A 26848-nucleotide genomic window follows, 5' to 3' on the forward strand; every position below is an offset into this window, starting at 1 on the left:
ACGGTCTCAGGATTGGAATGGGAAGGAGTTGGATATCACATCTCATGATAAAGGAAGGGTCTAAGGTTTGGAAGGGGAAGGATTTGGATATCACATCTCATGTTATAGGACGGGTCTCAGGTTTAATATTAGAAGCATTGAGATATCAAGTCTCATGGTATAAGAAGGGTCTCAGAATTGGAATGGGAAGGAGTTGGATATCACACCTCAAGCTATAGGAAGGGTCTCAGGATTGGAATGGGAAGGAGTTTGATATCACATCTCATGCCATAGTATGGGTCTCAGGTTTGGTAGAAGCATTGGGATATCACATCTCATGCTATCGGAAGGGTATCAGTATTGGATTTGGAAGAAGTTGGATATCCCATCTCATGCTATAGGAAGGGTCTCAGGTTGGAATGGGAAGGAGTTGGATATCACATTTCGTGTTATAGGAAGGGTCTCAGGATTGGAATGGGAAGGACTTGGATATCATATCTCATGCTATAGGACGGGTCTCAGGTTTGTTATTAGAATCATTGAGATATCATATTGCATGCTGTAGGAAGGGTCTAAGGATTGGAATGGGAAGGACCTGGTTATCACATCTCATGCTATAGAACGGCTCTCAGGTTTGGAAAGGGAAGGAGTTGGATATCACATCTCATGTTATAGGATGGATCTCAGGTTTGGTATTAGAAGTATTGAGATATCACATCTCATGTTATCGGAAGGATCTCAGGTTTGGTATTAGAAGTATTGAGATATCACATCTCATGCTATAGGAAGGGTCTCAGGATTGGAATGGGAAGGAGTTGGATATCACATCTCATGCTAAAGGAAGGGTCTCAGGTTTGGTAGAAGCATTGAGATATCACATCTCATGCTATAGGAAGGGTCTCAGGATTGGAATGGGAAGGAGTTGGATATCACATCTCATGCTATAGGGAGGGTCTCAGGATTGGAATGGGAAGGACTTAGATATCACATATCATGCTATAGGGAGGGTCTCAGTTTTGATATTAGAAGCATTGAGATATCACATCTCATGCTATCGGAAGTGTCTCAGGATTGGAATGGGAAGGAGCTGGATATCACATCTCATGCTAAAGGAAGGGTCTCAGGTTTGGAACGGGAAGGATTTGGATATCACATCTCATGTTATAGGAAGGGTCTCAGGTTTGGTATAAGCATTGAGATATCACATCTCTGCTATCGGAAGTGTCTCAGGATTGGAATGGGAAGGAGTTGGATATCCCATCTCATGTTATAGGACGGGTCTCAGGTTTGTTATTAGAATCATTGAGATATCATATTGCATGCTGTAGGAAGGGTCTAAGGGTTGGAATGTGAAGGACTTGGATATCACATCTCATGCTATAGATAGGCTCTTAGGTTTGGAAAGGGAAGGAGTTGGATATCACATTTCATGTTAGAGGAAGGATCTCAGGTTTGGTATTAGAAGCATTGAGATATCACATCTCATGCTATAGGAAGGGTCTCAGGATTGGAATGGGAAGCAGTTGGATATCACATCTCATGCTATAGGAAGGGTCTCAGGTTTGGTATAAGCATTGAGATATCACATCTCATGCTATAGGACGGGTCTCAGGATTGGAATGGAAGGAGTTGGATATCACATCTCATGTTATAGGAAGGATCTCAGGTTTGGTATTAGAAGCATTGAGACATCACATCTCATGCTATAGGAAGGGTCTCAGGGTTGGAATGGGAAGGAGTTGGATATCACATCTCATCCAATAGGAAGGGTCTCAGGTTTGGAATGGGAAGGAATTGGATATCACATCTCATGTTATAGGAAGGATCTCAGGTTTGGTATTAGAAGCATTGAGATATCACATCTCATGCTATAGGAAGGGTCTCAGGATTGGAATGTGAAGGATTTGGATATCACATCTCATGCTAAAGGAAGGGTCTCAGGTTTGGTAGAAGCATTGAGATATCACGTCGCTGCTATCGGAAGGGTCTCAGGATTGGATTGGGAAGGAGTTGGATATCCCTTCTCATGCTATAGGAAGGGTCTCAGGATTTGAATGGCAAGGAGTTGGATATCACATCTCATGCCATAGGAAGGGTCTCAGGTTTGGTATAAGCATTGAGATATCACATCTCTGCTATCGGAAGGGTCTCAGGATTGGATTGGGAATGAGTTCGATATCCCTTCTCATGCTATAGGAAGTGTCTCAGGTTGGAATGGGAAGGAGTTGGATATCACATCTCATGTTATAGGAAGGGTCTCAGGATTGGAATGGGAAGTATTTGGATATCACATCTCTTGCTATAGGAAGGGTCTCAGGATTGGAATGGGTAGGAGTTGGATATTACTTTCTTGCTATAGGAAGGGTCTCATGTTTGGAATGGGAAGGAGTTGGATATCACATATGCTATAGTTAGTGTCTCAGGTTTGGAACGGGAAGGAGTTGGATATCACATCTCATGTTATAGGAAGGGTCTCAGGTTTGGTATAAGCATTGAGATATCACATCTCTGCTATCGGAAGCGGCTCAGGATTGGAATGGGAAGGAGTTGGATATCCCATCTCATGTTATAGGAAGAGTCTCTGGTTTGGTATTAGAATCATTGAGATATCACATCGCATGCTGTAGGAAGGGTCTAAGGATTGGAATGGGATGGACTTGGATATCACATCTCATGTTATAGGTAGGCTCTCAGGTTTGCTATAAGCATTGAGATATCACATCTCATGCTATAGGAAGGGTCACAGGATTGGAATGGGAAGGAATTGGATATCACATCTCATGCTATAGGAAGGGTCTCAGATTTGGTATAAGCATTGAGATATCACATCTCATGCTAAAGGAAGGGTCTCAGGATTGGAATGGGAAGGAGTTGTATATGACATCTCAGGCCATAGGAAGGTTCTCAGGTTTGGTATAAGCATTGAGATATCACATCTCTGCTATCGGAAAGGTCTCAGGATTGGAATGGGAAGGAGTTGGATATCCCATCTCATGTTATAGGAAGGGTCTCAGGTTTGGTATTAGAAGCATAGAGATATCACATCTCATGCTATAGGAAGGGTCTCAGGATTGGAATGGGAAGGACTTGGATGTCACATCTCATGCTATAGGTAGGGTCTCAAGTTTGATATTAGAAGCATTGAGATAACAAATCTCATGATATCGGAAGGGTCTCAGGATTGGAATGGGAAGGAGTTGGATATCACATCTCATGATAAAGGAAGGGTCTAAGGTTTGGAAGGGGAAGGATTTGGATATCACATCTCATGTTATAGGACGGGTCTCAGGTTTAATATTAGAAGCATTGAGATATCAAGTCTCATGGTATAAGAAGGGTCTCAGAATTGGAATGGGAAGGAGTTGGATATCACACCTCAAGCTATAGGAAGGGTCTCAGGATTGGAATGGGAAGGAGTTTGATATCACATCTCATGCCATAGTATGGGTCTCAGGTTTGGTAGAAGCATTGGGATATCACATCTCATGCTATCGGAAGGGTATCAGTATTGGATTTGGAAGAAGTTGGATATCCCATCTCATGCTATAGGAAGGGTCTCAGGTTGGAATGGGAAGGAGTTGGATATCACATTTCGTGTTATAGGAAGGGTCTAAGGATTGGAATGGGAAGGACTTGGATATCATATCTCATGCTATAGGACGGGTCTCAGGTTTGTTATTAGAATCATTGAGATATCATATTGCATGCTGTAGGAAGGGTCTAAGGATTGGAATGGGAAGGACCTGGTTATCACATCTCATGCTATAGAACGGCTCTCAGGTTTGGAAAGGGAAGGAGTTGGATATCACATCTCATGTTATAGGATGGATCTCAGGTTTGGTATTAGAAGTATTGAGATATCACATCTCATGTTATCGGAAGGATCTCAGGTTTGGTATTAGAAGTATTGATATATCACATCTCATGCTATAGGAAGGGTCTCAGGATTGGAATGGGAAGGAGTTGGATATCACATCTCATGCTAAAGGAAGGGTCTCAGGTTTGGTAGAAGCATTGAGATATCACATCTCATGCTATAGGAAGGGTCTCAGGATTGGAATGGGAAGGAGTTGGATATCACATCTCATGCTATAGGGAGGGTCTCAGGATTGGAATGGGAAGGACTTAGATATCACATATCATGCTATAGGGAGGGTCTCAGTTTTGATATTAGAAGCATTGAGATATCACATCTCATGCTATCGGAAGTGTCTCAGGATTGGAATGGGAAGGAGCTGGATATCACATCTCATGCTAAAGGAAGGGTCTCAGGTTTGGAACGGGAAGGATTTGGATATCACATCTCATGTTATAGGAAGGGTCTCAGGTTTGGTATAAGCATTGAGATATCACATCTCTGCTATCGGAAGTGTCTCAGGATTGGAATGGGAAGGAGTTGGATATCCCATCTCATGTTATAGGACGGGTCTCAGGTTTGTTATTAGAATCATTGAGATATCATATTGCATGCTGTAGGAAGGGTCTAAGGGTTGGAATGTGAAGGACTTGGATATCACATCTCATGCTATAGATAGGCTCTTAGGTTTGGAAAGGGAAGGAGTTGGATATCACATTTCATGTTAGAGGAAGGATCTCAGGTTTGGTATTAGAAGCATTGAGATATCACATCTCATGCTATAGGAAGGGTCTCAGGATTGGAATGGGAAGCAGTTGGATATCACATCTCATGCTATAGGAAGGGTCTCAGGTTTGGTATAAGCATTGAGATATCACATCTCATGCTATAGGACGGGTCTCAGGATTGGAATGGAAGGAGTTGGATATCACATCTCATGTTATAGGAAGGATCTCAGGTTTGGTATTAGAAGCATTGAGACATCACATCTCATGCTATAGGAAGGGTCTCAGGGTTGGAATGGGAAGGAGTTGGATATCACATCTCATCCAATAGGAAGGGTCTCAGGTTTGGAATGGGAAGGAATTGGATATCACATCTCATGTTATAGGAAGGATCTCAGGTTTGGTATTAGAAGCATTGAGATATCACATCTCATGCTATAGGAAGGGTCTCAGGATTGGAATGTGAAGGATTTGGATATCACATCTCATGCTAAAGGAAGGGTCTCAGGTTTGGTAGAAGCATTGAGATATCACGTCGCTGCTATCGGAAGGGTCTCAGGATTGGATTGGGAAGGAGTTGGATATCCCTTCTCATGCTATAGGAAGGGTCTCAGGATTTGAATGGCAAGGAGTTGGATATCACATCTCATGCCATAGGAAGGGTCTCAGGTTTGGTATAAGCATTGAGATATCACATCTCTGCTATCGGAAGGGTCTCAGGATTGGATTGGGAATGAGTTGGATATCCCTTCTCATGCTATAGGAAGTGTCTCAGGTTGGAATGGGAAGGAGTTGGATATCACATCTCATGTTATAGGAAGGGTCTCAGGATTGGAATGGGAAGTATTTGGATATCACATCTCTTGCTATAGGAAGGGTCTCAGGATTGGAATGGGTAGGAGTTGGATATTACTTTCTTGCTATAGGAAGGGTCTCATGTTTGGAATGGGAAGGAGTTGGATATCACATATGCTATAGTTAGTGTCTCAGGTTTGGAACGGGAAGGAGTTGGATATCACATCTCATGTTATAGGAAGGGTCTCAGGTTTGGTATAAGCATTGAGATATCACATCTCTGCTATCGGAAGCGGCTCAGGATTGGAATGGGAAGGAGTTGGATATCCCATCTCATGTTATAGGAAGAGTCTCTGGTTTGGTATTAGAATCATTGAGATATCACATCGCATGCTGTAGGAAGGGTCTAAGGATTGGAATGGGATGGACTTGGATATCACATCTCATGTTATAGGTAGGCTCTCAGGTTTGCTATAAGCATTGAGATATCACATCTCATGCTATAGGAAGGGTCACAGGATTGGAATGGGAAGGAATTGGATATCACATCTCATGCTATAGGAAGGGTCTCAGATTTGGTATAAGCATTGAGATATCACATCTCATGCTAAAGGAAGGGTCTCAGGATTGGAATGGGAAGGAGTTGTATATGACATCTCAGGCCATAGGAAGGTTCTCAGGTTTGGTATAAGCATTGAGATATCACATCTCTGCTATCGGAAAGGTCTCAGGATTGGAATGGGAAGGAGTTGGATATCCCATCTCATGTTATAGGAAGGGTCTCAGGTTTGGTATTAGAAGCATAGAGATATCACATCTCATGCTATAGGAAGGGTCTCAGGATTGGAATGGGAAGGACTTGGATGTCACATCTCATGCTATAGGTAGGGTCTCAAGTTTGATATTAGAAGCATTGAGATAACAAATCTCATGATATCGGAAGGGTCTCAGGATTGGAATGGGAAGGAGTTGGATATCACATCTCATGATAAAGGAAGGGTCTAAGGTTTGGAAGGGGAAGGATTTGGATATCACATCTCATGTTATAGGACGGGTCTCAGGTTTAATATTAGAAGCATTGAGATATCAAGTCTCATGGTATAAGAAGGGTCTCAGAATTGGAATGGGAAGGAGTTGGATATCACACCTCAAGCTATAGGAAGGGTCTCAGGATTGGAATGGGAAGGAGTTTGATATCACATCTCATGCCATAGTATGGGTCTCAGGTTTGGTAGAAGCATTGGGATATCACATCTCATGCTATCGGAAGGGTATCAGTATTGGATTTGGAAGAAGTTGGATATCCCATCTCATGCTATAGGAAGGGTCTCAGGTTGGAATGGGAAGGAGTTGGATATCACATTTCGTGTTATAGGAAGGGTCTCAGGATTGGAATGGGAAGGACTTGGATATCATATCTCATGCTATAGGACGGGTCTCAGGTTTGTTATTAGAATCATTGAGATATCATATTGCATGCTGTAGGAAGGGTCTAAGGATTGGAATGGGAAGGACCTGGTTATCACATCTCATGCTATAGAACGGCTCTCAGGTTTGGAAAGGGAAGGAGTTGGATATCACATCTCATGTTATAGGATGGATCTCAGGTTTGGTATTAGAAGTATTGAGATATCACATCTCATGTTATCGGAAGGATCTCAGGTTTGGTATTAGAAGTATTGAGATATCACATCTCATGCTATAGGAAGGGTCTCAGGATTGGAATGGGAAGGAGTTGGATATCACATCTCATGCTAAAGGAAGGGTCTCAGGTTTGGTAGAAGCATTGAGATATCACATCTCATGCTATAGGAAGGGTCTCAGGATTGGAATGGGAAGGACTTAGATATCACATATCATGCTATAGGGAGGGTCTCAGTTTTGATATTAGAAGCATTGAGATATCACATCTCATGCTATCGGAAGTGTCTCAGGATTGGAATGGGAAGGAGCTGGATATCACATCTCATGCTAAAGGAAGGGTCTCAGGTTTGGAACGGGAAGGAGTTGGATATCACATCTCATGTTATAGGAAGGGTCTCAGGTTTGGTATAAACATTGAGATATCACATCTCTGCTATCGGAAGTGTCTCAGGATTGGAATGGGAAGGAGTTGGATATCCCATCTCATGTTATAGGACGGGTCTCCGGTTTGTTATTGGAATCATTGAGATATCATATTGCATGCTGTAGGAAGGGTCTAAGGGTTGGAATGTGAAGGACTTGGATATCACATCTCATGCTATAGATAGGCTCTTAGGTTTGGAAAGGGAAGGAGTTGGATCTCACATTTCATGTTAGAGGAAGGATCTCAGGTTTGGTATTAGAAGCATTGAGATATCACATCTCATGCTATAGGAAGGGTCTCAGGATTGGAATGGGAAGGAGTTGGATATCACATCTCATGCTATAGGAAGGGTCTCAGGTTTGGTATAAGCATTGAGATATCACATCTCATGCTATAGGAAGGGTCTCAGGATTGGAATGGAAGGAGTTGGATATCAGATCTCATGTTATAGGAAGGATCTCAGGTTTGGTATTAGAAGCATTGAGACATCACATCTCATGCTATAGGAAGGGTCTCAGGATTGGAATGGGAAGGAGTTGGATATCAAATCTCATGCTATAGGAAGGGTCTCAGGATTGGAATGGGAAGGAGTTGAATATGACATCTCATGCCGTAGGAAGGGTCTCAGGTTTGGTATAAACATTGAGATATCACATCTCTGCTATCAAAAGGGTCTCAGGATTAGAATGGGAAGGAGTTGGATATCCCATCTCATGTTATAGGAAGAGTCTCAAGTTTGGTATTAGAAGCATTGAGATATCACATCTCATGCTATAGGAAGTGTCTCAGGATTGGAATGGGAAGGACTTGGATATCACATCTCATGCTATAGGTAGGGTCTCAAGTTTGACATTAGAAGCATTGAGATATCACATCTCATGCTATAGGAAGGGTCTGAGGATTGGAATGGGAAGGAGTTGGATATCACATCTCCTGCTATGGGAAGGGTCTCAGGTTTGGTATAAGCAGTGAGATATCACATCTCATGCTATAGGAAGTGTCTCAGGATTGGAATGGGAAGGAGTTGGATATCACATCTCATGTTATAGGAAGGATCTCAGGTTTGGTATAAGCATTGAGATATCACATCTCTGCTATCGGAAGGGTCTCAAGATTGGAATGGGAAGGAGTTGGATATTCCCATCTCATGTTATAGGACGGGTCTCAGGTTTGTTATTGGAATCACTGAGATATCATATTGCATGCTGTAGGAAGGGTCTAAGGGTTGGAATGTGAAGGACTTGGATATCACATCTCATGCTATAGATAGGCTCTTAGGTTTGGAAAGGGAAGGAGTTGGATCTCACATTTCATGTTAGAGGAAGGATCTCAGGTTTGGTATTAGAAGCATTGAGATATCACATCTCATGCTATAGGAAGGGTCTCAGGATTGGAATGGGAAGGAGTTGGATATCACATCTCATGCTATAGGAAGGGTCTCAGGTTTGGTATAAGCATTGAGATATCACATCTCATGCTATAGGAAGGGTCTCAGGATTGGAATGGAAGGAGTTGGATATCACATCTCATGTTATAGGAAGGATCTCAGGTTTGGTATTAGAAGCATTGAGACATCACATCTCATGCTATAGGAAGGGTCTCAGGATTGGAATGGGAAGGAGTTGGATATCAAATCTCATACTATAGGAAGCGTCTCAGGATTGGAATGGGAAGGAGTTGAATATGACATCTCATGCCGTAGGAAGGGTCTCAGGTTTGGTATAAACATTGAGATATCACATCTCTGCTATCAAAAGGGTCTCAGGATTGGAATGGGAAGGAGTTGGATATCCCATCTCATGTTATAGGAAGAGTCTCAGGTTTGGTATTAGAAGCATTGAGATATCACATCTCATGCTATAGGAAGTGTCTCAGGATTGGAATGGGAAGGAGTTGGATATCACATCTCATGTTATAGGAAGGGTCTCAGGATTGGAATGGGAAGGATTTGGATATCACATCTCTTGCTATAGGAAGGGTCTCAGGATTGGAATGGGTAGGAGTTGGATATTACTTTCTTGCTATAGGAAGGGTCTCATGTTTGGAATGGGAAGGAGTTGGATATCACATATGCTATAGTTAGTGTCTCAGGTTTGGAACGGGAAGGAGTTGGATATCACATCTCATGTTATAGGAAGGGTCTCAGGTTTGGTATAAGCATTGAGATATCACATCTCTGCTATCGGAAGCGGCTCAGGATTGGAATGGGAAGGAGTTGGATATCCCATCTCATGTTATAGGAAGAGTCTCTGGTTTGGTATTAGAATCATTGAGATATCACATCGCATGCTGTAGGAAGGGTCTAAGGATTGGAATGGGATGGACTTGGATATCACATCTCATGTTATAGGTAGGCTCTCAGGTTTGGTATAAGCATTGAGATATCACATCTCATGCTATAGGAAGGGTCTCAGGATTGGAATGGGAAGGAATTGGATATCACATCTCATGCTATAGGAAGGGTCTCAGATTTGGTATAAGCATTGAGATATCACATCTCATGCTAAAGGAAGGGTCTCAGGATTGGAATGGGAAGGAGTTGTATATGACATCTCAGGCCATAGGAAGGTTCTCAGGTTTGGTATAAGCATTGAGATATCACATCTCTGCTATCGGAAAGGTCTCAGGATTGGAATGGGAAGGAGTTGGATATCCCATCTCATGTTATAGGAAGGGTCTCAGGTTTGGTATTAGAAGCATAGAAATATCACATCTCATGCTATAGGAAGGGTCTCAGGATTGGAATGGGAAGGACTTGGATGTCACATCTCATGCTATAGGGAGGGTCTCAAGTTTGATATTAGAAGCATTGAGATAACAAATCTCATGATATCGGAAGGGTCTCAGGATTGGAATGGGAAGGAGTTGGATATCACATCTCATGATAAAGGAAGGGTCTAAGGTTTGGAAGGGGAAGGATTTGGATATCACATCTCATGTTATAGGACGGGTCTCAGGTTTAATATTAGAAGCATTGATATATCAAGTCTCATGGTATAAGAAGGGTCTCAGAATTGGAATGGGAAGGAGTTGGATATCACACCTCAAGCTATAGGAAGGGTCTCAGGATTGGAATGGGAAGGAGTTTGATATCACATCTCATGCCATAGTATGGGTCTCAGGTTTGGTAGAAGCATTGGGATATCACATCTCATGCTATCGGAAGGGTATCAGTATTGGATTTGGAAGAAGTTGGATATCCCATCTCATGCTATAGGAAGGGTCTCAGGTTGGAATGGGAAGGAGTTGGATATCACATTTCATGTTATAGGAAGGGTCTCAGGATTGGAATGGGAAGGACTTGGATATCATATCTCATGGTATAGGACGGGTCTCAGGTTTGTTATTAGAATCATTGAGATATCATATTGCATGCTGTAGGAAGGGTCTAAGGATTGGAATGGGAAGGACCTGGATATCACATCTCATGCTATAGAACGGCTCTCAGGTTTGGAAAGGGAAGGAGTTGGATATCACATCTCATGTTATAGGATGGATCTCAGGTTTGGTATTAGAAGTATTGAGATATCACATCTCATGCTATAGGAAGGGTCTCAGGATTGGAATGGGAAGGAGTTGGATATTACATCTCATGCTAAAGGAAGGGTCTCAGGTTTGGTAGAAGCATTGAGATATCACATCTCATGCTATAGGAAGGGTCTCAGGATTGGAATGGGAAGGACTTAGATATCACATATCATGCTATAGGGAGGGTCTCAGTTTTGATATTAGAAGCATTGAGATATCACATCTCATGCTATCGGAAGTGTCTCAGGATTGGAATGGGAAGGAGCTGGATATCACATCTCATGCTAAAGGAAGGGTCTCAGGTTTGGAACGGGAAGGAGTTGGATATCACATCTCATGTTATAGGAAGGGTCTCAGGTTTGGTATAAACATTGAGATATCACATCTCTGCTATCGGAAGTGTCTCAGGATTGGAATGGGAAGGAGTTGGATATCCCATCTCATGTTATAGGACGGGTCTCAGGTTTGTTATTAGAATCATTGAGATATCATATTGCATGCTGTAGGAAGGGTCTAAGGGTTGGAATGTGAAGGACTTGGATATCACATCTCATGCTATAGATAGGCTCTTAGGTTTGGAAAGGGAAGGAGTTGGATCTCACATTTCATGTTAGAGGAAGGATCTCAGGTTTGGTATTAGAAGCATTGAGATATCACATCTCATGCTATAGGAAGGGTCTCATGATTGGAATGGGAAGGAGTTGGATATCACATCTCATGCTATAGGAAGGGTCTCAGGTTTGGTATAAGCATTGAGATATCACATCTCATGCTATAGGAAGGGTCTCAGGATTGGAATGGAAGGAGTTGGATATCACATCTCATGTTATAGGAAGGATCTCAGGTTTGGTATTAGAAGCATTGAGACATCACATCTCATGCTATAGGAAGGGTCTCAGGATTGGAATGGGAAGGAGTTGGATATCAAATCTCATGCTATAGGAAGGGTCTCAGGATTGGAATGGGAAGGAGTTGAATATGACATCTCATGCCGTAGGAAGGGTCTCAGGTTTGGTATAAACATTGAGATATCACATCTCTGCTATCAAAAGGGTCTCAGGATTGGAATGGGAAGGAGTTGGATATCCCATCTCATGTTATAGGAAGAGTCTCAGGTTTGGTATTAGAAGCATTGAGATATCACATCTCATGCTTTAGGAAGTGTCTCAGGATTGGAATGGGAAGGACTTGGATATCACATCTCATGCTATAGGTAGGGTCTCAAGTTTGACATTAGAAGCATTGAGATATCACATCTCATGCTATAGGAAGGGTCTGAGGATTGGAATGGGAATGAGTTGGATATCACATCTCCTGCTATGGGAAGGGTCTCAGGTTTGGTATAAGCAGTGAGATATCACATCTCATGCTATAGGAAGTGTCTCTGGATTGGAATGGGAAGGAGTTGGATATCACATCTCATGTTATAGGAAGGATCTCAGGTTTGGTATAAGCATTGAGATATCACATCTCTGCTATCGGAAGGGTCTCAAGATTGGAATGGGAAGGAGTTGGATATTCCCATCTCATGTTATAGGAAGGGTCTCAGGTTTGGTATTAGAAGCATTGAGATATCACATCTCATGCTATAGGAAGGGTCTCAGGATTGGAATGGGAAGGACTTGGATATCACATCTCATGCTATAGGGAGGGTCTCAAGTTTGATATTAGAAGCTTTGAGATATCACATCTCATGATATCGGAAGGGTCTCAGGATTGGAATGGGAATGAGTTGGATATCACATCTCATGATAAAGGAAGGGTCTAAGGTTTGGAAGGGGAAGGATTTGGATATCACATCTCATGTTATATTACGGGTCTCAGGTTTGGTATTAGAAGCATTGAGATATCAAGTCTCATAGTATAGGAAGGGTCTCAGAATTGGAATGGGAAGGAGTTGGATATCCCATCTCATGTTATAGGAAGAGTCTCTGGTTTGGTATTAGAATCATTGAGATATCACATCGCATGCTGTAGGAAGGGTCTAAGGATTGGAATGGGATGGACTTGGATATCACATCTCATGTTATAGGTAGGCTCTCAGGTTTGGTATAAGCATTGAGATATCACATCTCATGCTATAGGAAGGGTCTCAGAATTGGAATGGGAAGGAGTTGGATATCCCATCTCATGCTATAGGAAGGGTCTCAGGTTGGAATGGGAAGGAGTTGGATATCACATTTCATGTTATAGGAAGGGTCTCAGGATTGGAATGGGAAGGACTTGGATATCATATCTCATGCTATAGGACGGGTCTCAGGTTTGTTATTAGAATCATTGAGATATCATATTGCATGCTGTAGGAAGGGTCTAAGGATTGGAATGGGAAGGACCTGGATATCACATCTCATGCTATAGAACGGCTCTCAGGTTTGGAAAGGGAAGGAGTTGGATATCACATCTCATGTTATAGGATGGATCTCAGGTTTGGTATTAGAAGTATTGAGATATCACATCTCATGCTATAGGAAGGGTCTCAGGATTGGAATGGGAAGGAGTTGGATATTACATCTCATGCTAAAGGAAGGGTCTCAGGTTTGGTAGAAGCATTGAGATATCACATCTCATGCTATAGGAAGGGTCTCAGGATTGGAATGGGAAGGACTTAGATATCACATATCATGCTATAGGGAGGGTCTCAGTTTTGATATTAGAAGCATTGAGATATCACATCTCATGCTATCGGAAGTGTCTCAGGATTGGAATGGGAAGGAGCTGGATATCACATCTCATGCTAAAGGAAGGGTCTCAGGTTTGGAACGGGAAGGAGTTGGATATCACATCTCATGTTATAGGAAGGGTCTCAGGTTTGGTATAAACATTGAGATATCACATCTCTGCTATCGGAAGTGTCTCAGGATTGGAATGGGAAGGAGTTGGATATCCCATCTCATGTTATAGGACGGGTCTCAGGTTTGTTATTAGAATCATTGAGATATCATATTGCATGCTGTAGGAAGGGTCTAAGGGTTGGAATGTGAAGGACTTGGATATCACATCTCATGCTATAGATAGGCTCTTAGGTTTGGAAAGGGAAGGAGTTGGATCTCACATTTCATGTTAGAGGAAGGATCTCAGGTTTGGTATTAGAAGCATTGAGATATCACATCTCATGCTATAGGAAGGGTCTCATGATTGGAATGGGAAGGAGTTGGATATCACATCTCATGCTATAGGAAGGGTCTCAGGTTTGGTATAAGCATTGAGATATCACATCTCATGCTATAGGAAGGGTCTCAGGATTGGAATGGAAGGAGTTGGATATCACATCTCATGTTATAGGAAGGATCTCAGGTTTGGTATTAGAAGCATTGAGACATCACATCTCATGCTATAGGAAGGGTCTCAGGATTGGAATGGGAAGGAGTTGGATATCAAATCTCATGCTATAGGAAGGGTCTCAGGATTGGAATGGGAAGGAGTTGAATATGACATCTCATGCCGTAGGAAGGGTCTCAGGTTTGGTATAAACATTGAGATATCACATCTCTGCTATCAAAAGGGTCTCAGGATTGGAATGGGAAGGAGTTGGATATCCCATCTCATGTTATAGGAAGAGTCTCAGGTTTGGTATTAGAAGCATTGAGATATCACATCTCATGCTATAGGAAGTGTCTCAGGATTGGAATGGGAAGGACTTGGATATCACATCTCATGCTATAGGTAGGGTCTCAGGTTTGACATTAGAAGCATTGAGATATCACATCTCATGCTATAGGAAGGGTCTGAGGATTGGAATGGGAATGAGTTGGATATCACATCTCCTGCTATGGGAAGGGTCTCAGGTTTGGTATAAGCAGTGAGATATCACATCTCATGCTATAGGAAGTGTCTCAGGATTGGAATGGGAAGGAGTTGGATATCACATCTCATGTTATAGGAAGGATCTCAGGTTTGGTATAAGCATTGAGATATCACATCTCTGCTATCGGAAGGGTCTCAAGATTGGAATGGGAAGGAGTTGGATATTCCCATCTCATGTTATAGGAAGGGTCTCAGGTTTGGTATTAGAAGCATTGAGATATCACATCTCATGCTATAGGAAGGGTCTCAGGATTGGAATGGGAAGGACTTGGATATCACATCTCATGCTATAGGGAGGGTCTCAAGTTTGATATTAGAAGCTTTGAGATATCACATCTCATGATATCGGAAGGGTCTCAGGATTGGAATGGGAATGAGTTGGATATCACATCTCATGATAAAGGAAGGGTCTAAGGTTTGGAAGGGGAAGGATTTGGATATCACATCTCATGTTATATTACGGGTCTCAGGTTTGGTATTAGAAGCATTGAGATATCAAGTCTCATAGTATAGGAAGGGTCTCAGAATTGGAATGGGAAGGAGTTGGATATCCCATCTCATGTTATAGGAAGAGTCTCTGGTTTGGTATTAGAATCATTGAGATATCACATCGCATGCTGTAGGAAGGGTCTAAGGATTGGAATGGGATGGACTTGGATATCACATCTCATGTTATAGGTAGGCTCTCAGGTTTGGTATAAGCATTGAGATATCACATCTCATGCTATAGGAAGGGTCTCAGAATTGGAATGGGAAGGAGTTGGATATCACATCTCAAGCTATAGGAAGGGTCTCAGTATTGAAATGGGAAGGACTTGGATATCACATCTCATGCTATAGGAAGGCTCTCAGGTTTGGAAGGGGAAAGAGTTGGATATCTCATTTCATGTTAGAGGTAGGATCTCAGGTTTGGTATTAGAGGCATTGAGATATCACATCTCATGCTATCAGAAGGGTCTCAGGAATGGAATGGGAAGGAGTTAGATATCACATCTCATGCTAAAGGGAGGGTCTCAGGTTTGGAAGGGGAAGGATTTGGATATCACATCTCATGTTATAGGAAGGATCTCAGGTTTGGTATTAGAGGCATTGAGATATCACATCTCATGCTATAGGAAGGGTCTCATGATTGGAATGGGAAGGAGTTGGATATCACATCTCATGCTATAGGAAGGGTCTCAGGTTTGGTATAAGCATTGAGATATCACATCTCATGCTATAGGAAGGGTCTCAGGATTGGAATGGAAGGAGTTGGATATCACATCTCATGTTATAGGAAGGATCTCAGGTTTGGTATTAGAAGCATTGAGACATCACATCTCATGCTATAGGAAGGGTCTCAGGATTGGAATGGGAAGGAGTTGGATATCAAATCTCATGCTATAGGAAGGGTCTCAGGATTGGAATGGGAAGGAGTTGAATATGACATCTCATGCCGTAGGAAGGGTCTCAGGTTTGGTATAAACATTGAGATATCACATCTCTGCTATCAAAAGGGTCTCAGGATTGGAATGGGAAGGAGTTGGATATCCCATCTCATGTTATAGGAAGAGTCTCAGGTTTGGTATTAGAAGCATTGAGATATCACATCTCATGCTATAGGAAGTGTCTCAGGATTGGAATGGGAAGGACTTGGATATCACATCTCATGCTATAGGTAGGGTCTCAAGTTTGACATTAGAAGCATTGAGATATCACATCTCATGCTATAGGAAGGGTCTGAGGATTGGAATGGGAAGGAGTTGGATATCACATCTCCTGCTATGGGAAGGGTCTCAGGTTTGGTATAAGCAGTGAGATATCACATCTCATGCTATAGGAAGTGTCTCAGGATTGGAATGGGAAGGAGTTGGATATCACATCTCATGTTATAGGAAGGATCTCAGGTTTGGTATAAGCATTGAGATATCACATCTCTGCTATCGGAAGGGTCTCAAGATTGGAATGGGAAGGAGTTGGATATTCCCATCTCATGTTATAGGAAGGGTCTCAGGTTTGGTATTAGAAGCATTGAGATATCACATCTCATGCTATAGGAAGGGTCTCAGGATTGGAATGGGAATGAGTTGGATATCACATCTCATGATAAAGGAAGGGTCTAAGGTTTGGAAGGGGAAGGATTTGGATATCACATCTCATGTTATATTACGGGTCTCAGGTTTGGTATTAGAAGCATTGAGATATCAAGTCTCATAGTATAGGAAGGGTCTCAGAATTGGAATGGGAAGGAGTTGGATATCCCATCTCATGTTATAGGAAGAGTCTCTGGTTTGGTATTAGAATCATTGAGATATCACATCGCATGCTGTAGGAAGGGTCTAAGGATTGGAATGGGATGGACTTGGATATCACATCTCATGTTATAGGTAGGCTCTCAGGTTTGGTATAAGCATTGAGATATCACATCTCATGCTATAGGAAGGGTCTCAGAATTGGAATGGGAAGGAGTTGGATATCACATCTCAAGGTATAGGAAGGGTCTCAGTATTGAAATGGGAAGGACTTGGATATCACATCTCATGCTATAGGAAGGCTCTCAGGTTTGGAAGGGGAAAGAGTTGGATATCTCATTTCATGTTAGAGGTAGGATCTCAGGTTTGGTATTAGAGGCATTGAGATATCACATCTCATGCTATCAGAAGGGTCTCAGGAATGGAATGGGAAGGAGTTAGATATCACATCTCATGCTAAAGGGAGGGTCTCAGGTTTGGAAGGGGAAGGATTTGGATATCACATCTCATGTTATAGGAAGGATCTCAGGTTTGGTATTAGAAGCATTGAGATATCACATCTCATGCTATCGGAAGGATCTCAGGTTTGGTATTAGAAGCATTGAGATATCACATCTCATGCTATCAGAAGAGTCTCAGGATTGGAATAGGAAGGAGTTGGATATCACATTTCATGCTAAAGGGAGGGTCTCAGGTTTGGAAGGGGAGGATTTGGATATCACATCTCATGTTATAGGAAGGATCTCACGTTTGGTATTAGAAGCATTGAGATATCAAATCTCATGCTATAGGAAGGGTCTCAGGATTGGAATGTGAAGGATTTGGATATCACATCTCATGCTAAAGGAAGGGTCTCAGGTTTGGTAGAAGCATTGAGATTTCACGTCTCTGCTATCGGAAGGGTCTCAGGATTGGATTGGGAAGGAGTTGGATATCCCTTTTCATGCTATAGGAAGGGTCTCAGGATTTGAATGGCAAGGAGTTGGATATCACATCTCATGCCATAGGAAGGGTCTCAGGTTTGGTATAAGCATTGAGATATCACATCTCTGCTATCGGAAGGGTCTCAGGATTGGATTGGGAAGGAGTTGGATATCCCTTCTCATGCTATAGGAAGTGTCTCAGGTTGGAATGGGAAGGAGTTGGATATCACATCTCATGTTATAGGAAGGGTCTCAGGATTGGAATGGGAAATATCCAAATCCTTCCCATTCCAATCCTGAGACCCTTCCTATAGCAAGAGATGTGATATCCAAATCCTTCCCATTCCAATCCTGAGACCCTTCCTATAACATGAGATGTGATATTCAACTCCTTCCCATTCCAACCTGAGACACTTCCTATAGCATGAGAAGGGATATCCAACTCCTTCCCAATCCAATCCTGAGAACCTTCCGATAGCAGAGATGTGATATCTCAATGCTTATACCAAACCTGAGACCCTTCCTATGGCATGAGATGTGATATCCAACTCCTTGCCATTCAAATCCTGAGACCCTTCCTATAGCATGAGATGTGATATCTCAATGCTTCTACCAAACCTGAGACCCTTCCTTTAGCATGAGATGTGATATCCAAATCCTTCACATTCCAATCCTTATACCCTTCCTATAGCATGAGATGTGATATCTCAATGCTTCTAATACCAAACCTGAGATCCTTCCTATAACATGAGATGTGATATCCAATTCCTTCCCATTCCAAACCTGAGACCCTTCCTATTGGATGAGATGTGATATCCAACTCCTTCCCATTCCAACCCTGAGACCCTTCCTATACCATGAGATGTGATATCTCAATGCTTCTAATACCAAACCTGGGAACCGTCCTATAACATGAGATGTGATATCTCAATGTTTCTAATAAAAAACCTGAGACCCTTCCTATAACATGAGATGTGATATCCAATTCCTTCCCATTCCAGACCTGAGACCCTTCCTTTAGCATGAGATGTGATATCCAAATACTTCCCATTCCAATCCTAAAACCCTTCCTATAGCATGAGATGTGATATCTCAATGTTTCTAATAAAAAACCTGAGACCCTTCCTATAGCAAGAGATGTGATATCCAAATCCTTCCCATTCCAATCCTGAGACCCTTCCTGTATATAACATGAGATGTGATATCCAACTCCTTCCCATTCCAGCCTGAGACCCTTCCTATAGCATGAGATGTGATATCCAACTCCTTACCATTCAAATCCTGACACCCTCCCTATAACAAGAGATGTCATATCCAACTCCTTCCCATTCCAAACCTGAGACCCTTCCTATAACATGAGATGTGATATCCAACTCCTTCCCATTCCAAACCTGAGACCCTTCCGATAGCATGAGATGTGATATCTCAATGCTTCAAAAACCAAACATGAGAACCATCCTATAACATGAGATGTGAAATCCAAATCCTTCCCTTCCCAAACCTGAGACTCTTCCTATAGCATGAGATGTGATATCTCAATGCTTCTACCAAACCTGAAACCCTTCCTATAGCATGAGATGTGATATCATAATGCTTCTAATACCAAACCTGAGACCCTTCCCATAGCATGAGATGTGATATCCAACTCCTTCCCATTCCAATCCTGAGACCCTTCCTATAGCATGAGATGTTATATCTCAATGTTTCTAATACCAAACCTGAGATCCTTCCTATAACATGAGATGTGATATCCAACTCCTTCCCATTCCAATCCCGAGACCCTTCCTATAGCATGAGATGTGATATCTCAATGCTTCTAATACCAAACCTAAGGTCCTTCCTATAACATGAGATGTGATATCCAAATCCTTCCCATTCCAAACCTGAGACCCTCCCTTTAGCATGAGATGTGATATCCAACTCCTTCCCATTCCAATCCTGATACCCTTCTGATAGCATGAGATGTGATATCTCAATGCCTCTAATACCAAACCTGAGATCCTACCTCTAACATGAAATGTGATATCCAACTCCTTCCTTTTCCAAACCTGAGACCCTTCCTACAGCATGAGATGTGTTAAGACGGATTTCTGAACTATGTCCTGGTGGCGCAGAAGTTCAGAAGGCCAACCTAATTACTTGGAACAGGGTAACCTCTGGACGAGCCAGACCAATCAAGGTAGCGATCGCGGCGGTCAAGACTAGGTCTCAAGAGGGGTGAGGGTGACTGAAAGCCCGCAATGAGCACTCAAAGCAAGAGCGCTTACAAACTACTCCAAACAGTTGTTATATCAAAAATAGATACACATTTATTTTAAGGCCTTTAAAATAATGACCGTAGCGAGAAAATCACAATATCACAATATTAAACCAACACATACCATATCAACACAATATATATACAAATACACAGTCGCAAGCGTTTAAAGCACGAAATATGTAGTCCACCTGAAAGGAAAGGAAAACAGGCAGTGCGATAACGCTTTAGACTCAGTTCGCCTTCAGAGGCACCTAACTAGATGGAAGTCCGAGCCCTGCGAAGAGTGGAGCCTTGTGCTCAAAGTACCTGCCACGCCGGTGCCAACGGGCAAAAGGGGAAGCTCTTCGGAGGAAGTCAGGCAGTTCGGGTTAGTGCACAGCAGAAGGAGAACAGGTTCCGCAACTCAAGCGCAGCCTCCACAGCGGGCAGAAGCAGAGCGCGAGTACGGCCAAAAGGGTGCTGTTTTTACACAGCAGGGAAAGCAATGGGATACTGCAGGAGGGCGACCAGATCCTAGCTAAACTACTCACCGGTCCCTGAAGCAAGCAGACCCAGGCTTCTCCACGTTAGTTTCAGCAGCTGGCAGGTTCAGAAGAGCAGGGAACGCCTCGAAGTCGTGTAGAGCAAAAAGACGTCCCAATCGACGAAACCAGCACAGTTTGTTGCCGCAGCAGGACAACGGAGCGGCCGTGTGTATTCAAGCCAAATGTACACTCCTCCCTTCAGACTTGGGAACGCCAAGTGTACGAAGCGTGGGAGAGTGACAAGGACTCGAAATACAACACAACCTGGCGGCAGTTACAGAGCAGGACTCCCTTGTAAGCTGGTCAGTCAACTGGATGGCCCAGAGACACTTCCGAAGGCTTACTTGGAGGGGGTGATGAAGTCGCCGGGAATAGCTGTTCCTGCTATTCCAAAGGTCGAAGCACCAGTACAGACACTTCTGGTTCGATCCAAGGAGGAAAGGGTTTCACAGGACGACAGCAGTGCAAAGGAGGATTCCTTCAGTGGGTCACCAGCAATTCCTCGGTCCAGCCTCTTGGTTGCAGGATACTTGGCTCCTGTATTCCTTCGTTCGTGAGAACTCAGGAGATCGACATGGTAGTGGTGTTTCCAGCTCCCTCTTATCCACGGTTCCCTTCGCGCCAAAACGGAGGGGAGCCAATGGGAGATCCGCACATCAACACACATACCATACGTGGACCAATCACGGACCACGGTGGTCCCAGGCATTCACACCACCCCAGACTCTCTGGCACCCAGGATGTGTATTGGGACCAGACATCCCAGCCCACACCCTGGTGGCACACAAACGACATGTAGAAGCCCGCGAAAGCAACCACGTTTCGCGGGAAAGTACATGCCCAAATAAGGAAGGCCCCGGGTCGCCCGACCTGGGGAAGGTGAAGGGAGCAAGACGGTCAGTGGACAGGACAAAGGAGCCTTGTGGACTGGCCATTTTGGGAGCCAGGCCACCATTTTGGGTTCAGTGCGAAAAACGTGCTCAGAACGCCAAAAGGAGCTCAAAATAAACAAAACGATCGCTGCCACCATTCCAGTCCCTGAATGACTTGCACCGATCAAATACCATCCTAAAAGAGTATCTAGGGCCCGTAGAAAGCTAGAGACCCAAGAGAGCTGTAACTTAGCTCACAGTGCCCTCTTGTGTCATGTTGCACTAAAGCCGCAACATGATAAACGAAACTACGGGAAACAGCGTTTCCTGGTACTGAATGTCTTAAGGGCATGTCAGTTTCCCCGTAAGAAAAGGAGCGAAAGCCCAGAGAAGTGCGGCAGAAGGCTGTACTTCTCTGGCAAAGTCAAGAACAAGGTTAAAAACAATAGCAAAAAGTTTAGGGGTTGCTACATGGAAGGAAAATTCCCTACAATTACGAAATCTTTCCTAACACTCGCCCCTCCCAGACTATGGACAGGGGGAACTAATCCACCCCTGGATGAGTCTCTTGTTCAGGTCGGTTAAACATTCTGGACAACCCATCAGCATTGCTATGTTGGACACCTGGCCTATGCTCAATAGTGAAGTCGAAGCCTTGTAGACTTATGGACCACCTAAGCAACTTTGGATTCTCCCCCTTCATGTTTATTAGCCACTTTAAGGGCTTATGGTCAGTTTGCACAGTGAAGTGGGTCCCATAGAGGTAGGGCCTCAGCTTCCTTAGGGCCCACACAACAGAGAAACATTCTTTCTCTACCGTGGACCATCTGAGCTCTCTGTCCTTAAACTGGCGACTAATAAAACCAATAGGGTGTTCCTTACCCTTCTCATCTACTTGCGATAGTACAGCTCCTATCCCAGTGTCAGAGGCGTCCGTCTGCACGATAAAAGGTCTTTGATAATCAGGGGCCCTGAGGACAGGGGCCTGGCACAAGGAGTCTTTTAAGCCATTGAAGGCCTTCTCACACTCGTCGGTCCAAGTTACCTTCTTGGGTTTCTTCAGAGTTGTGAGGGCAGTCAGAGGGGCAGCTATGGTGCCATAGTCTGCCACAAAATTGCGGTAATACCCAGTGAGTCCTAAGAAGGCTCTCACTTGGGTTTGTGTAGTGGGGGTAGGCCAGTCTTGTACTGCTTGTACTTTACTGGGTAGAGGCTGTATCCTCCCTCCACCTACTTCATGTCCAAGGTAAAACACTGAGCCTTGTCCAATCTGGCATTTACTAGCCTTTATGGTCAAGTGTGCTTTCTGAAGAGCCTGGAGCACAATCCCGAGGTGTTTCACATGGTCAGGTGGCACTGAAAACTGCTATATCGTCCAGATATGCAAGACAGAATTCGTCCAACCCATTCAAAACATGATGCACAAGCCTCTGGAAAGTGGCAGGTGCATTCTTCAACCCGAACGGCATTACCCGGAATTGGTAAAGGCCGTCTGGAGTAGAAAACGCTGTCTTCTCCTTGGCATGTTCTGCTAAAGCTATTTGCCAATAGCCAGCAGTGAGGTCAAACGTGCTGAGGTACTTGGAGGCACCCAAAGTATCCACCAGCTCATCTGTTCGAGGCAAGGGGTGTGCATCTGTCTTGGTGACAGCATTCAGAGCCCTGTAATCCACACAGAACCTCAATTCAGAAGTGCCTGCCTTTGGAACGAAAACCACAGGGCTGGACCAAGGACTACTAGAGGGTTCAATCACCCCAAGGTCTAACATCTTGTTGACCTCGGTCTTAATATAAGACCGTACTTTGTCTGACATCCTGTATCCCCTACTTTTGGTAGGTACACTGTCTCCTGTGTCTATGTTATGTTTGCACCAAGGTGTCAAACCAGGCGACTGTGAAAACGGGGGAAAACTGCCTAAGCAAACTTTTCACCTCAGCCTGCTGATCAGAAGTCAGGTGAGGGGCCACTCGGACACCCTCAAAGGAGCTATCTGAAGGACCGCTTTGGAACAGGTCGGGGAGAGATTCAGACTCCTCTTCCTCAACATCTGAAGCCAGTAACAGTGCTGCGATTTCGACTCTTGGGACGAAAGCCTTCAGCCTATTCACGTGAAACACTTTTGGAGCCTGTCCAGGCCTTCCAAGGTCCACTAAATAGTTAACCTCACCCAGGGGCTCCACCACTGTGTAAGGGCCTGACCATTTGTCCTGTAAAGCTCAAGGCCTTATGGGATTCATGATCAGGACTTGCTGACCAGGTGTAAAGTTGATGAGGGAAGCTTTCTGGTCGTACCAATGTTTCACCAGCGCTTGTACTGCCTTCAATTTATCACTAGCCAAGCCCATCAGAAGTACCATCCGTTTTCTGAGCCCTAGCACATAATCAACTACGTTGGTAGTAACAGGGGGAGTGGGCATCTCCCATCCCTCTTTGACTATGGCTAAGGGTCCCCGTACAGGATGACCAAACAGAAGTTTGAAGGGGCTGAAGCCAACACCCTCCTGTGGTACCTCTCGGTAGGCAAACAGTAAGCATGGTAAAAGAAGATCCCATTGTCTTCTCTGAAGCTTCTCCAGAGCCCCAATCATGCTTTTTAACGTTCTGTTGAAACGTTCCACCAGACCATTGGTCTGGGGGTGGTATGCAGAAGAGAACTTGTAGGTGACCCCACATTCTTTCCACATAGCCTGCATATACTTCGACATAAAGTTGCTGCCACGATCTGACACAACTTCTTTAGGGAAGCCAGCCCTAGTAAATATGCCAAGTAAAGCTTTTGCAACTGACTTGGCAGTTACAGTTTTCAATGGGATGGCCTCAGGATATCTGGTTGCATGGTCGACCAGCACCAGGATAAACCTATTGCCCGAGGATGTTTGCGGGTCAAGGGGACCAACGATGTCGATCCCTACCCTTTCAAATGGTACCCCCACAACTGGGAGCGGTACCAACGGAGCTTGGATTGTCGAGCCAACCTTACCAGATAACTGGCAGGAGGCACAACTCCTGCAGTGACTTTCTACTTGCACCCCCATCTTGGGCCAGTAGAAGTGCATGGATAACCTTTGCTTGGTCCTCTTAATACCAAGGTGACCAGCAAGGAGCACTTCATGCGCCAACTGCAGGAGGTAGGGCCTAACAGCAAGGGGAACCACCAACCTCCTATGGTCTCCTTCTGTAGACTCTGTGGGCTCACTATACAGGAGTCCACCTTCCCAATAAATCCTATGCGTCCCAGGAGGTTCACCCTCAAGCTGGGAGCAGGCCTGTCTCCTTAGGCCTTCCAGAGATGGGCACTCACGTTGGCCTTTACTGAATTCGTCCCTATCAGGACCTCCTTCAACTAACAAGTCTTTTAGTTCAGGATGGTCGTTGGGGTCAAATACTTCAGGCATCGCCACCTCCTCCTCAGGCCCGGGCGATTGACCAACTTCCTCCACCGCAGTGGTAGGCGAGCTCGGGGGAATATTCTCTTTCCCTCGTCTTGACTTGTTGACTCCTTTCGCCTTGGGTTTCCCCTTCGGCTGGGGCGGCGTATTGGTCTTGGCCAATGCTGCCCGTGCTTGAGACCGTGTGTAGGGTCTTTCGGCAGTGTCTCCTATGAGCCCTAAAGCTCTGAGATCATTACCTAACAAGACCTTTCCCGGGACGTTTCTCTGAATGCTCACTGGAATCCTGACTGCTGTACCATTTAAAGTAAGATTTACAGGTATTACTGGGAACATACGGAGTGGGCCGTCAGCCAACTTAGTGGGCATCAGAGTAGCTCTGGCAACTTCCTCTGAGTCTACCAAGGTAGAATCCACTACAGTTCGACTGCACCCACTATCCCTAAGAGCTGGAGTATCTACTCCATTGATCAGCACACTGTCTTACAATAAGCCTCCCTATGTAAACAGACCCAATGGATCTTGTTTTGCTTGTGGAGCAACTGACCACGTGAAGGGGGATCCCCGGTGTAAGGTTAGACCTTTGGGGGTCCACTCCGCTAATCTGGCCTTCTCCTCCTACGAGGAAGAAGAGATTACAGGAGCATCCTTCTCCTCAGACTCATTTCCCAGCGGGATAGAGGCTGAGGTAGTTTTAGTTTCCCTGGGAGGAGGGTCTCAGGTTTGGAAGGGGAAGGATTTGGATATCACATCTCATGTTATCGGAAGGATCTCACGTTTGGTATTAGAAGTATTGAGATATCATATCTCATGCTATAGGAAGGGTCTCAGGATTGGAATGGGAAGGAGTTGGATATCACATCTCATGCTATAGGAAGTGTCTCAGGATTGTAATGGGAAGGACTTGGATATCACATCTCATGCTATAGGTAGGGTCTCAAGTTTGATATTAGAAGCATTGAGATATCACATCTCATGCTATAGGAAGGGTCTGAGGATTGGAATGGGAAGGAGTTGGATATCACATATCATGCTATGGGAAGGGTCTCAGGTTTGGTATAAGCAGTGAGATATCACATCTCATGCTATAGGAAGTGTCTCAGGATTGGAATGGGAAGGAGTTGGATATCACATCTCATGTTATAGGAAGGATCTCAGGTTTGGTATAAGCATTGAGATATCACATCTCTGCTATCGGAAGGGTCTCAGGATTGGAATGGGAAGGAGTTGGATATTCCCATCTCATGTTATAGGAAGGGTCTCAGGTTTGGTATTAGAAGCATTGAGATATCACATCTCATGCTATAGGAAGGGTCTCAGGATTGGAATGGGAAGGACTTGGATATCACATCTCATGCTATAGGGAGGGTCTCAAGTTTGATATTAGAAGCTTTGAGATATCACATCTCATGATATCGGAAGGGTCTCAGGATTGGAATGGGAAGGAGTTGGATATCACATCTCATGATAAAGGAAGGGTCTAAGGTTTGGAAGGGGAAGGATTTGGATATCACATCTCATGTTATATTACGGGTCTCACCTTTGGTATTAGAAGCATTGAGATATCAAGTCTCATAGTATAGGAAGGGTCTCAGAATTGGAATGGGAAGGAGTTGGATATCACATCTCAAGCTATAGGAAGGGTCTCAGGATTGGAATGGGAAGGACTTGGATATCACATCTCATGCTATAGGAAGGCTCTCAGGTTTGGAAGGGGAAAGAGTTGGATATCACATTTCATGTTAGAGGTAGGATCTCAGGTTTGGTATTAGAGGCATTGAGATATCACATCTCATGCTATCAGAAGGGTCTCAGGAATGGAATGGGCAGGAGTTGGATATCACATCTCATGCTAAAGGGAGGGTCTCAGGTTTGGAAGGGGAAGGATTTGGA

The sequence above is a fragment of the Ambystoma mexicanum genome, chromosome 1p, assembly GCF_040938575.1.
Source record: "Ambystoma mexicanum isolate Mex_15411 chromosome 1p, UKY_AmexF1_1, whole genome shotgun sequence".
NCBI classification, from domain to species: Eukaryota; Metazoa; Chordata; class Amphibia; order Caudata; family Ambystomatidae; genus Ambystoma; species Ambystoma mexicanum.